Raw genomic sequence first — 14,455 nt, forward strand, 5'->3', positions numbered from 1 at the left:
GAACTTTTAAACTTATCTTAGGACTTTTTATAGTTTGTACTAGTGTCAACCAAGACCATAATTAAAAACAGTGGACAAGCACCTTCTAATCTCTTTGACATTATTTTATGTCAAGAATAATTGATTAGCTGAAGAGGATTACATTTCAATATTCAAACTGCTCACATTGACAAGAGCTTTTGAAAAGCAGCCTTTATTATCACTTCAGACTTTTTTTTACTGTTTTTTTAATTAATTTCACTCTTCCTAACGAGGAATTGTGGTTCTTTTGATTTTCTTTTTTTCCGGTGCACAATGCAAGAAGAATCATGGTGCAAAGTTGATGGTTATTCCATTTTAGTTCCTTAGATGAATGACCTAGCAAAACTGCTTTTGAAGTTAATGTAACCTAGATAAATGAGACAAAAGTAACAAGTTTTTTGTTGTTGTTTTTTTGTTTTGTTTTTAACTAGCATGGCACAGTGAAGTTTCAGAGAAATCAATTATATCCAGGCTTGGTTAAGCTTTTAATATAATTAAGACTCTGGTTATCAGAGTTTGCAACATACTTTTGTGAGTATTCACAATAAATGTGATCTGCTCAAGTCTTCATCAGTTGTCTCTTCTGGATGAACTTCTATTACAAATGTTCTTTTAGCATACAGTATAGAGGCTTGTTTTTCTGGAGACAAATACAATTAATTATCTCTTTTTTTATGTGCTGAGATTAATTCAGGGTTTTTTTTGTTTGTTTGTTTTTTTGTCTGTATTCTGATAGTTCAGGATGCTGAGCACCTCCTTTAGGTTCTGAGCACAGTCAACTCATACTGAGTTGCAGGCACTCATCTGACAACATCAGAACCTATGTAAGTCCTTTTACAAGCTCTGCAAATGTTTATCGTTTAAAAGGAAACCTAGGAAGCATTTGTTTTTCTCTTCCAATCAGGGGCAGCTCTACCTTTTTGGCCGCCCCAAGCAGTCATGCGCGGGAGGCGCCCCGGAGCCGCGGGAGCAGCGGACCTCCCACGGGCATGACTGCAGAGGGTCCGCTGGTCGTGCGGCTCGGCTGGACCTCCCGCAGCTGCAGACGGTTCGCAGGTCCGGCGGCTCTGCTTGAGCTGCCGCAGGCGTGCCTGCGGGAGGTCCAACCGAGCCGCAGGACCAGGGAACCGTCCGTCCGGTGGACCTCCCACAGGCATGATTGCGGCAGGTCCGCCGGCCCAACCTGCCGCCCCCCCGGGAAAGGGCCGCCCCACGCGCGTGCTTGCTGCGCTGGGGTCTGGAGCCGGCCCTGCTTCCAATGCCTTTTTTATCAAAATGTTTGAAGAAATCTATTTTCACAAATGCACTTTGTTTTTTCAACTAACAAACTTTTGCTTCCCTTTCTGTAAATCCAAAAGAAAAGAAAAAATACAGCCTCATCTGGGTGATTTTTGTTCCATTTTGCTATACAAAGTTATGGGTGGGGGGAAAGAAATGTTGTGTAAATAGCAATTCTCCTAAACCCTTTCATGCATTTTTAAGGGCTATCCTAATAGGATAAAACCATTAAAAATGGTTAATTTTAAGTATGGAGGTGTGGCCCTTTAAATGGTTTAATATGTTCAAGTAGCTTCAGAAATCACAAGAGAAGAAACATCCATTCTGCTGGCACTAGAGCTTACATTAATTATCAACCTCCATTTAGAGGAAGACAGGTGGCTGATATAGCTCTTTGGGGAGTTTCCCATCTGTCTGTCCATCTTTCTGTACTTTGCCAAGTGACGTTTAAAGAAAGGCTAAAGGCTATGATGATGATGTACTGTTTTCTACTATATCCATTTTAGAAAGTAATGCATACATCTTTCTACTGCTCATTTGTGCAACGACAAACTTCTATGCCTAAGGCATTTATTTTGTTATAAGCAACAAGTATGCCTTTCTGAGAAAAAGTGTGTATAGATGGTACATATTCATTCTTTAAATCTGTGTTGTGGTTTGTTTCCACAGTGGCACTCAGAAAAATTAATCTGAATTAACTAAATATGTGAATTGAATGTGAATTAGTTAAACAGCATTAAACCTCGATGGGGATCTTTTGTTCAGAATTGAAGTGAACTTAATTCGATTTAGTTTAATTCACTTCGGAAGTTACAAGGAAATGTATTTTTTTCTCTCCCACTGCCCTAATTGGGAAGAGTCTGAGACATCTTCTGTTTCAGAAGAATCTGGAGACTGGGAGCAGAGAGTAGTCCTGTTTGCTCACTTCCAAAGATACATGATGAAGGGAGCAACCACTCTTAGGGCTTTATCACCAAAGAGTCAGCAGTGGGAGGGGAGGAAAGAGGGCCACTGGCCTCATTCCTGCAAAAGACAGCAACACTAATCGGAGAACAACATATTGTCTTTTCAGTGAGTGGGGAGGCTGGAAATAGAGAGTTGTGTGGCAGGAGAGTGTGCCATTGTATGATTGCATTAATGGATCTTAAACTGTAATCAATCTGCTGGGGTAGCTTTGCTTCCAACTCTGAGTGCCCCAAAGAGCATGTCATTTGAGACCTCCCCATAATACAGTTTTTGCAGGAACAGACACCTCTGTGTTATTGTTTCTGGTTGGAACAAGGCAGGTGAGAAGCATCTTGAAATTAAAATATGAACATAGTTGTAAAGTTGTGTTTTAAACCCTCACAAATGTTTGATTTATCTCCTACAAATTTTGGGCAAACTTCTAAGTTCATTCTTACTTTATCTCAGCCATACCTACACCTATCATGCAAAAAGCTTATCTGTGGCTTTGAGACATCTGGCATTACCATTTTGAGAGAGTACATTGAGTCTCACCTTGTATATGGCAGTGAATCAGGTAAGCAGCTCAGAATGACAATGAGAATTGCCCAGATGTTCTTTATAATACTTAAATGTAAAGGCCAATTCTTGAAATGAAGGAATTAAATTTTAGTGCTTAGCATGAGGTAGTGAATGAGCCATTCATGTATGCCTGAATATTAGAATATCTCCTATTGTCTTGTACCCAAAACAATGGGAGCTTGATGTTCGGGAACTAATCCTATTACGCTGGGTGGGAGCATGGTGAAACTTCTCTGAAATGAAACAAGAGGAAGGAATAATTAAGCTTTGTTAAAAGTAAATAATTAAAGATGCAGACAGAGGTGTAGAGAGAGAGACACATACACACAATATTGTGCGTGTGTGTGTGTTTGTATTGAAAATACACAATTTTCAACTTTGATAGGTTTTGTTATCAATAAAACAAATACAGGACTGAACGTATCTACCTACTTCTTCCATGACCCCTTACCAAGTGGTCCAAACACCTGTGTTTCCTACCACTTTTATATCAGCAATATCCTCTCTCTCTCTCTCTCTCTCTCTCTCTCTCTCTCTCAAAAAGTCAGTAAAGAGTACATTAATTAGAACCAAAAATAGATTACGCTCATGAGTAGAAAATGTGGGATACTTCTTATGAGGGTTGAAGATCTGTTTTTATACATCTGTTAATGTGCATAGCACAATGATTTTTCCATATCATATTTATCCCAAAACTGCAGCATCAGCATGCAATTTTAGTGCAATATTTAAGGAGTGGCTCTTACTTTTCAACTAATGAGCATATTATCGGGTAAAATAGATAAACACTGTCATACATTTGTGAGTAAGATTTAATGCATGTGTGCATGTCAAGTAGTATTAGATTGCACACACATTCCTCGAACCTCTCTTCAATCTCCGAAATCCCAATGAAGGTAGAAACCAATGAGATGAAAAGTTCCTGTTGGATTCAACTTTTGCCCTGAAGCAAAAATAGATTTTGCACTCCTTTTCAACTCGATGGCTGATGAAAAAGCTATTGAACATGCATGTATAAAAACAATATTTTTTTTGTTGGGTTATCTGTTAGATCATGGATTTTCAAAATCTGTTGTCACTAACTGTAATTTAATGTTTTCATACAGACAGTGAAGTATAGTATATACTTCAGAGAGAGATGCAGAAACTTTAGAGGTTAAAGGTTTGCTAACAGGTTATTAATTACTGTGGGTTATGTTTCATAGTTTGATATAATTTTTGTGAATTTGTTTAAATTCAGTTTCAGCCTCTTTCTTTGTTATAAATTAGTGTGAGAATCATGGATCCCAGCTGCAGAAAGTCAACTTTTATATATATTGTGGCCATATATTGAGCATGTTCTCTGCAATTATTGAATTGTTCTACTAGATGACAAGATTGTTCAGAAATCTTAAAAAATATAGAGGATCACATCTGAGCACATGCTGTCATTTATCAGGTTGCCGTAATATACTCATTCTTTGCTCAGTAACATAACTTCTGTGATAGTGTTAGCAACCGGGCATTGGAATGTAGAATGCTGTCACCGGGTTATATTTAATTATATTTTAAAGATTAATCCCGGATCCTGCAAATTGTTCCATAAGGGTGCAGCAGTTCATCCATTCAGAGCATTTGCAGGATTAGGGCCATAATGAAGTCAGTGCAATGGTATACCTACAGAAATCAACAAGCTATCATGCAAGTGTAGAATGAGGGTTGGTAGTGACAGCTGTTTTTTCATGCATGTTATGACCAGCAGTGGGAGAATCAGTGAGGTGATGTGCTTTGCCTCTGAGCCAGAAAGGCATGTTCTCCTTCATGAGATTATTCACATAAGCATTCCACTATAGGTGTATGTATAATGCACTTGAATCAGAGACTTTTGCCAGCCGTACCAGCAGGCATCGCATGTGCCCCCACTATCCTTGTGTGCCAAATCCAGAGCATGAAGGTGAGTGTTGCAGACTCCCTCTGTTTCTTCTTAGTGCTTGTGTGGAAAGTTTACATTCCCTGTCACTCTTTGAGTTTCAGTTAGCCAGCTTTTAGAAAAATTCTCCTTCTGTGTAGCTTAGGTTAGTTAGTTAGTAATTTAGTGTTTAGTGGGCTTTAATATGCAGAAATCCCCAAGTTTCAAACAATATGCCACCTGCAGGTATGTGATTTCTGTTCAGGGCCGCCCAGAGGGGGGGGCAAGAGGGGCAATTTGCCCCAGGCCCCGAGCCCCACAGGGGCCCCCACCAGAGTTTTTTGGGGGCCCTGGAGCGGGGTCCCTCACTCGCTCCGGGGTGCCCGGCAAACTCTTGTGCGGCCGGGCGCAGGAGCTTCTGCCGCTCCCGGTCTTCGCCGGCAGGGGGTCCTTCCGCTCCGGGTCGGAAGGATCCCCCGCTGGCGAATTACCACCGAAGACGGAGCGGGACCCGCCGCCGAAGTTCAGCCCGGTCTTCGGCGGTAATTCGGCGGCGGGGGGCCCTTCCGTTCCGGGACCCGCCGCCGAAGTGCCCCGAAGACCCGTGGCGGGGCCCCCCTCCGCCGAATTCCCGCCGAAGACCGGGCTGCGCTTCGGCGGCGGGGGGTCCCCGCCGCGGGTCTTCGGGGCACTTCAGCGGCGGGTCCAGGAACGAAAGGGCCTCCTGCCGCCGAAGACCCCGGGCCCCCGGAATCCTCTGGCCGGCCCTGTTTCTGTTAGTGATGAGCACAAAATCTCCTTAGACAAGGAGCATGTGAGGGACAAATGTCCTATTTGTACCTCCTTCCCAACAAGCACAAAAAAGAACATCATCTTGTGAAGTCACTGTGTCCCTCCTCAGAGCCTGACCCTGACCATGAGCGAATGGAGGGTTTGTCCACAACTCCGAGGTGTTCTCCTCTGGTTGTCCAGTTTCTGAGCTGAAGTCAGGTGAGAAACATTGTTCATCTTCTTCTCTAGTGATCTCCTCAAAGTGCTCAAGCCCCTTCTCTTCCTCAGAGACTGATAGATATTTGAAGGCTTATTCTTCCCCTCACAAAAAGCCCTTGAAAAAGTCCTCTGATGCTGAATCAAGGTCAGGTTGTAAATATTGATGATCATTGGTATTCTAGTAGGTAGCACCATCGATTCCAGCATCAGCGGGGTCATTGAGACCAGTACCTTCACCCCTACCAGAGAGATCATTGCTCTGGCACTGTTGGGTCCAACACCACCAGCATTAGTGGACAAACACTTGCCTTCACTATAGGTTCCATTGATGCAGCAGGCATTCTTTGTCACAAAAACCTTCTATCTCCCTCTCCTAGACTCTCCTTTGTTGCATCAACTTGTCCCAATGGCTTTTACTTACTTACCATGGTACTGGCAATTCCATTCACTTTGTCAATATATACTGCATCAGCTCCATTGATATAGACTCTTTTATCTGCATTCTGACCACTTCATCCACCTGCACTGTTGGATACATTATCAACTTCAATTCCTCTGAGACAGCATTAGGAGTTGCCAGTGTTGAAACCTCCTCCAAAACCTGCTAGGACTGCTCCTCCATTTACTGAAGAGAGTTATCTTCTCCTAGCCTGACTTCGACCATAATAGACCTTTATCTCCATCAAGGTCATTCAGATCTCCATACGATCAACATTCTGGAGATTCCCAAATTCTAGATCAAAATCTTTATTGTAATAATCTCCCCAATATATTAAAAAAGGTAAAGATTATAAGACACTGTCTATAGAGCAGAAAGGCATATGCCACCTTGAACCTTCAGCTGAGGGTATCAAATTATCTGATATCATTGTTCAAATATACTTTCACTAACTGGTCAGCAATTTCAAAATTTGTGGCTAAGCACTCAAGGAGTACCGGGATCAGTTTTTGAGCACAGTGTTGGTGGATCATTTACTGCCATTTCTTGATTCTCAAAAAGAGAGGTGGTCTTCAACCCATTCTGGACTCAAGAAAATCAACTTCAGGATGGACACTCTTGTTTCTGTTATCTCTTCCCTGGAGATTGGTATGCTGCCCTGCAGGATGCATACTTTCCTGTGGCAATATTTCCTGGCCACAGAAAGTTTATATGATTCATGATAAACAATGTACATTACCAATATGCAGTTCTGCTCTTCAGTCTCTCTTCCACCACAAGGGTTGTCACGAAGGGTATGTGAATGGTAGCAGCCTGATTCTTCTGTCTAGGAATTTAGATATTTCCCTATCTGGACAATTGGCTAATTCAAGGATGATCAAAGTCCCATGTCCAGAACAGCATTCTTGTTATCAGACATCTGTTCTCCATTGTAGGTAAAAATATATGGATTTTACAAGAACATAGAGGGCTGACTTTGATGCCATTTCTGCCATGGTTTGTCCTCTTGATGAACTGGTTCCATTGCATAGTCTCTTGGTCTGAGAGTCACATGTCCAACCCAAGAACAACAGCGAGTGTGTGTCCCCAGCTATTGGAACACAAGACCTTGTGCATGCACATGACTCAGCATATCAGACTTCACCTTGAATGTTTGCAAGCCTGGCTTCACTCAGTATATCATCCGAGCAGACACATCCTGGACATGCTGATTTGCATAACCGCACAAATGCTTCAGTCCCCAAACTGGTGGTTAGACCCTCAGAATGTACGCAGGAGGGCTTCATTCTTGACGCCAGAACCTACTTTGGCTCTGGTAATGGATGCCTACACCAAAAGTTTGGGGGCGACCTGGGGCATCTTCAGACCCAAGCATTCTGGACATCTCAGGAAGTCTCATACCACACAAATATACTGGAACTTCAAACCATTCGCTAGGCCTGCAAGTCATTCATTACCACCTCAAGGGTCAAGTGGTCCAAGTTCTTATCAATGACACCACTGCTATAGTTTATCTAAGCAAGTAGGGATGCACAAGGTCACCTCAGTTGTGCTAAGAAGTGATCCACTTGTGGAACTTCTGAACAAAGCACAATATTTTGCTAAAGGGCTTCCATCTTACAGTGGTGAGGAACACTATGGATTACCTCAGCAGGTGGAGGGACTTCGGACAACTTAAAGAAAGAGAGCAACATCAACTTCCTGAAGTTTGAGTCATCTTGGTAAGCTTGGGAAATAGTGTAATGTCTGAAGAGGATATATACCGATTATTATGTTGCTACTTTGCAGACATCCACTATAGGAATGTTGCTCAAGAAGGCTGCTGACATGGAATAAGCCCTTGTGGAATAAGCTGTTGCCTTTGGGGAATGAGAGACCTTTGTCATATCAGAACAAAGTTCTATACAGTCCAAAATCCAATGTGAAATATGCTGGACTGTAACAGGTCGCCCTTTAATCCTCTCAGTATAGGCTACAAACAGTGTGGGAGAGGATCTGAAAGACTTTGTGGGTTCCAGGTTTAGGAGAGAGTGACATTTCACCTTATTCAATTTTTTTTTTGATATCTCAGATTTGCTGTCAGGCCTTCCACTATATCTTTGTGCAGGTTCCTTCACAAAGCTCTAGCAAAATAAAAAAAAATGGGGACACAATATGTGCAGCTGGTTTGCCCACATGCCAGTTCCTCAGTGAGGAAGAAGTTGACAGCAGTGGACCTTAAAGTTTGAGTACTAAAAGGAAAGGAAATCATAAGTAGGAAAGATGTATTAGTAGGAAATCAATATTTAACTTATTGAACAACTTTTGGACACTTGCACTGTTGTGCATCTTGAAGTAAAGTGGTTTTATAAATTATTGATGCAACAAAAGCCTTGCTATCCACCTTCATTACTGTCAGACAAGGAGTATTTCTCATAGGAAATTTGGCATTCATTGAGGGTGAAGAAGAAGGAAAAAGACAGACAGAATAAGGAAAGAATATTTTGGAGCTACATAACGAGGAATGAACTTTTATTAAATGTACAAAATGCTATTATTAATACCTCTGTGTACCATACTCTGCATACTCAATACCAGCATAGCCTTTGTTACCAGGGAAACAAAATCTAGAGTAACCTGCAATTTCCTATTACACAAAATCTCTGACTCTGCTGATATTTTCTACTCTAAAGCTGCTGCAAACAACAATCCACTTATGGAGACGGCATCAGCTGAAACGTCAAATAATACCATAGGAAACATTAATTATGGAAACTGAGGTGCTATTTCAGACAGCGTTGTGGCAAATTTTACATTGTTTACCACCACACTTTATTTAAAAAATATTTTTTTCTTAAATTCCTACTCCTGTAATACCTCCCATCTGTGACCCCCTGGTGAAATCATTTCTAAACACACAGCAGAATGTTATCAGCATGCTGGTAATATACAAATGTTTTTCTCTTGATCCACAGAACCCTCCAAGTTTGAACTCTGCTCTGGAGGAGTTTCCTGATGGTATTACCAACTGGGTGTATCAGAGCTACAACACACATCAGGTGTTTTAAACAGGCTCCCTGGGCTTCAATTATTTTCTTTTTAACTATTTCATCCTTTCCTAATAAAATTTTTAAAAAATCTCTAAATGCAAATAAACTGTTCTACCTACAACTACAGAATTTTGGAACAGGAGTTTAGGAATGAAATATCAATTTTGTGGAAATAGGTGGTAGAGAAGGAGGAGGAGGAAAAGGTCCCTAAACTTCCGCACATTCTCAGCAATTTACTACATAAATGTAAACAAGATATGTGTGTGTTGCAAAGCCAATCTCTCAGTAGTGAGGAAATGTCTGAATTAAAGTTCCCTGTGCAATCTTAACCTCCCCCTTTTGTGTGTATGCATAATATACCATCTTTATATGATCATATATTATATTTTCCCCAGTTTACTAAATGGGTAGATTCATTACTTCTTTTTATCTTCCCCATTTAATATGTGTCTCTGGGGCTTATATAATGCATACCATCCAAACCTCACACTGAATGCAAAATTAATTTACTCCTGAGCATTTCTATAGTATTTTCACCATGGTATCTGAGTGCTTCACAAACATTAATAAATTTATCTTGACAACACACCTGTGGGACTAGATAATGGGATTATCTCCCATTTTACAGCTAGAGAAGCAAGGCACAGGGAAATTAAGACCAAAATTGTCAAGGGTCCACTAATATTGGGTATCTAGCTTGTGATTGTTGGAGCCTAATTTTTCCAAGTACTTACATTTTTAAAGCCCTTTATATGTTCAAAGCACAACTCCAGTGGAGTTGCAGTTGTGAATGCACAGCACTTCTGCAAATCTGGCACCAGGTGTCACATGGTGGGCACTCAGAAAATGAGGAGCACACAATTAGTCGTCAGCTGTGAACATTTTGATTTTCATCACATAGGAACTCTGTCACAAAGGCAGTTATAGAATCCAGTTCAGTGTCATCTAACTTCTTTAACTGTAAGACCATCCTTTCTCTTCCTGTAATCCCCTGCCTCATTCAATGCATACCTTCCAACTTCTGTGATGAATGAGGCAGGAGTCCTACAGATAATAATGTCATTCACTGCACAACTCTGATTCATCCCCAGAGTATTGTCTGTCCTCTGTACTGAGCGAGGCTGTGATCCTGTGAAATTGTTATTATTAATAATAATAATATTTATTATTTAATAACAAATAATAATATGTAGCCCTTATATAGCACTTTTCATCTGTAAATCTCAAAGGGCTTTAAAAAGGATCATTATAGCCATTTTACAGATGGGGAAACTGAAGTATAGGGAGGTAAAGTGAGTTGCCCAAATTAAGGCTTTTCCTCTGTAGGCCATACTTACACAATGGGGGACTCTATCTTGGAAGCAATGACTCTGAAAAAGATTTGGGGGTTTTGGTGGCTAATCAGCTGAACATGAGCTCCTTGTGCAACGCTGTGGCCGAAAGTGCTAATGCAATACTGGGATACATAAACAAGGGAATCTTGAGTAGGAATATAGAAGTTAATTTATCTCTATATTTGGCACTGGTCTGACATCTGCTGGAATTTGTGTCTAGTTCTGGGATCCACAGTTTGAGAAAGATTTTGATAAATTGGAGCATGTTCAGAGAAGAGCCATGAAAATGAGTAAAGGTTTAGAAACCATGCCTTATACTGATATTCAAGGAACTCAATCTATTTAACTTAACAGAGAATAGGTTAAGGGGTGACTATTGGTACCTACATGGGGAACAAATATTTAATCATGTGTTCTTCAGTCTAGCAGATAAATGTATAACACAATCCAGTGACTGGAAGTTGAAGCTAGACAAATTCAGACTGTTAATAAGGTGTAAATTTTTAAGAGTAATTAGACAGTGGAACAATTTACCAAGGGTCATGGTGGATTCTCTATTACTGACAATTTTTAAATATTTTTTTCTAATAGAGATGGTCTAGGAATTATTTTGGGGAAGTTTTATGGGCTGAGTGATAGAGGGGGACAGACTAGGTGATCACAGTGTTCCCTTCTGGCCTTGGAATCTGTGAATCTATCTTTAGAGTGCTTGACTTTGCAAACTTAATATTCTTTATAATGCAGGGGAGTTTAACATATTCTACACTTGTGTGTATGCACATACAAAACAAAAAACAATAAAACTTAGAAATGTGCAAAAGCTTTGATTCTGGAGTACAATTAGGCAACAACTTTTAAAATTATAGCAGAAACACATTGGTGCCTAGCCTATGAGATAACTGTCAATTGTTAATACTAAGTAGGTTTCCTTCTCCAACCATATTTCCATATTACTGTAGTAATTCAACAAGGGCCTGTATAATATATGAGTAAATTTATAATATACCAATAAATTATATCTTCTAAATAAGGCTCATCATGTAGAACTAAACATATCATTCCATCATAAAGTTAATTTATTAAAGCAATACTAACCCCTTGTCGAAAATTGACCACATGTTGAGTTTGGATCAGATCAGCCTGAGGCTCCTTTATTAAATACAAGTGCAGGGGGGTAACAGCTGTCAGTAGCTGCCCCCCAGTTCAAGGAACACGCAAGCCTTTTAAAGCTTAAAACCACAGACAAATTACACATACTTCCATATTAATTACCTTATTTGGAATACATTGCAAAATTTAATGCAGGTCAAAAGTGAAAAGAAACAATCATCTCCCTTATTTGGCTTTTCCTGTTATTGTTATCCCCATAGTTGTGGTTTGACTTTTCTAACGCTTCCATTGCGGTTATATGTAACAAGCTTGGCTATGGCTAATTGTGTTTGGGGACTTTCCACTTCGCCTCCTCATGCCCCTATACACAGAAGCAAGCTCAACTAATACTTCAGGCCTACTAACTTGACCAAAGATCTAAAGGCCCTCTGTAAATTTTCCTCTGCACCCTTAATTTCACCAAATCAGTGACTATCTTTTAAAAGAATAAATAGAAACCTGTAATGCCTAAAGTCTAATTTTCCCAGAATCACTTGCATATTAGTACCACAAGATTTACATTATCCATTAGGTTTAGGTCTTCACCAGGAATGTTTCTAAAAAATAAAATATATTAACTGTCTCAATGACTTCTTGAATGGACTTCTCCAGAGATGATTATTTTCCTTAAAAACTGTCTGGCTCATTGCTACTACTGCTCTATGCCTTCAATTCAGCTAACTTCAAATTTCAGTATCTTGGGTTTCAGGAGATTTAGCTGCTACTACTGTATATATGCTGTAGAACTTAAAAAAAAAATCCACCAAGAAAATGACACTGGCATAATGCTGGATGCTTCAGTGATTCACTAAAAATTATTGCATTGAGAGTGTTTTTGCTCATCTGCCATTTCACTGAAAGTAGCAAAAATATTTGACAGTGAAGATAATTGGTTCCACAGTATAATTTTGGTTGATATTCCATCATGAAGACATTTTTTCATGTGAGTTAAATTTTGTGTTCACACCTGTGGTCATTAAATGAAAATAAAATTATATTTTCTACTACATCTGTATTGTTTACTTGAACATTCTTCATGAAAAAACTCATTCCTGTAGTATAGTTTTTGCAGTAAATTGAATGCAATAGAACAGTAGTATTCAAAAGAATAAAACTGGAATATGTAAAGTGTTCCAGTTTCAATGTAAATGGTACCAGCTTGAGACGATGAGGATAGAGAGACAGAATGAAATCTCCAGGAATCAAAAAAAGAACGTTTTTTTTAAATATTAGAACGAGTCCACAGTTTGTATAACTTGTGTAGTCCTATTATGAATGGAGCTACGACAATTTATATCCACCAAGGATCTCTATTTTTTTTAATAAATCTGCTTCTTAATAGTTTATTACTTAAACAAGTAATATAGGGGAAAATTAGTTAATTTGATCACCAATAAAACCCTTAAGGATGGGTTAAAATGTTTTGTTTTGCTGAATCATCTTTAGTGTAATCACAAGCAAACAGCAAAATCCAAATGTGATCAGTATCAAGGATCCCAAGAAGAGCTGGCAAAAAGAAAATTGGTTACATGAGTCTCGATATATATTGTAAAATACACAGTGAATATTTTTTAAATGAATAATTCAAGCAAAGAACATGAAAATCTATCAAGTCTCTGTACAGGGGAAATTTATGACCTACATTTTTCTACACTGCTTCTTTGAGCATAAGCAACAGCAGGGAGCTATGTATCACCAATATCTGTAATATAAGTTACTTGTCAGATTAACCTTTCCAGATTTTGGTAAACTATCTGTCCATTTTGGGAATTCTAGTCGGTCTTCTGTCAACAGCACTGATGATCCCAACAGCCAATAATAAACATATAGTGGTTTATTTTGACTAAAACCCATGAAAACCTGATTAACAATACATAATGATGCTTGTTTAATATTGGGTAACAGTGCTTTGCAACCAAAAGGTTTTTACTTTTTAGATAGTTCCTGTCTGTGTATAAATATAAAATATGGATGTTAGAGCTCAACTTTCCATAGTCTTTCAAAAATAAACTTGATATTTAGAAAGCCTATGATTGCCCCAGATTGATTGTTTTAAAAAAATCATTTACTAAGGACCAAATATTTTAGGACTATGGAATCTGAGTTTATATTGATGGGAGAGTTACATTAAATATGTATGTTAGATGCTTTTCTACTGTACTTCAGTATTTATTGATGTAAGTTATCACAAGTCCCAGTTTTCAAACATGGCAACCTGTTTTAGGGTCCAGATCCAGAAAAGCAGTTAAGCGTCAATTAGAAGCCATTTCAAAATGGTGAGCTAACTTGGAATCTAAGCATTAAATTCAATGGGAGCTTTGCTATTGATTTCAAAGGGAGACATTCTTTCACCCTAAATATCTGACAAATTGAATACCCAAATTAGGGATCTGGATGTCTTTTTTGGAGGCCCCACATTTGACAATTAGGCATGTGTTGTCTTTTACATTATTACAGGGGTTCTAGACTGAAGGATTAAAAGTGGGAATCTAACAAACACAAGATACCTAGAGTGAGTTAATATCCTCTTCAAGGGTAATTGCACTAAGAGCTGCACAGTACAATGATAGAGTGATGGACATAACTGTGAAGTGGCCATTGACTCTCTTTATTTGGCAGTATTTTTGCCCTCCCACTCTAAATCCTTGAGCTATGGCAGCTCACTGAATTTGTTTAATTACATTGACACCAGAAATTACTTAGTTTTCACATATATACATTCAGGTAGTTAGAAGAATGAACTATAATGTAATGCATAGAACAGATATTTCTTCTCATCTTTGCTTTTTCTCACCCATTT

At 39.2% G+C, this 14,455-nt stretch overlaps 1 protein-coding gene across 2 annotated transcripts in view; it reads left to right on the top strand.

Moving 5' to 3' along the window:
* NRG3 (neuregulin 3) overlaps positions 1 to 14,455 on the top strand; it is a 935,382-nt gene that overhangs the window by 534,170 nt on the left and 386,757 nt on the right. The window lies entirely within an intron of this gene.

The sequence above is a fragment of the Mauremys mutica genome, chromosome 7, assembly GCF_020497125.1.
Source record: "Mauremys mutica isolate MM-2020 ecotype Southern chromosome 7, ASM2049712v1, whole genome shotgun sequence".
In the NCBI taxonomy this organism is placed as follows: Eukaryota; Metazoa; Chordata; order Testudines; family Geoemydidae; genus Mauremys; species Mauremys mutica.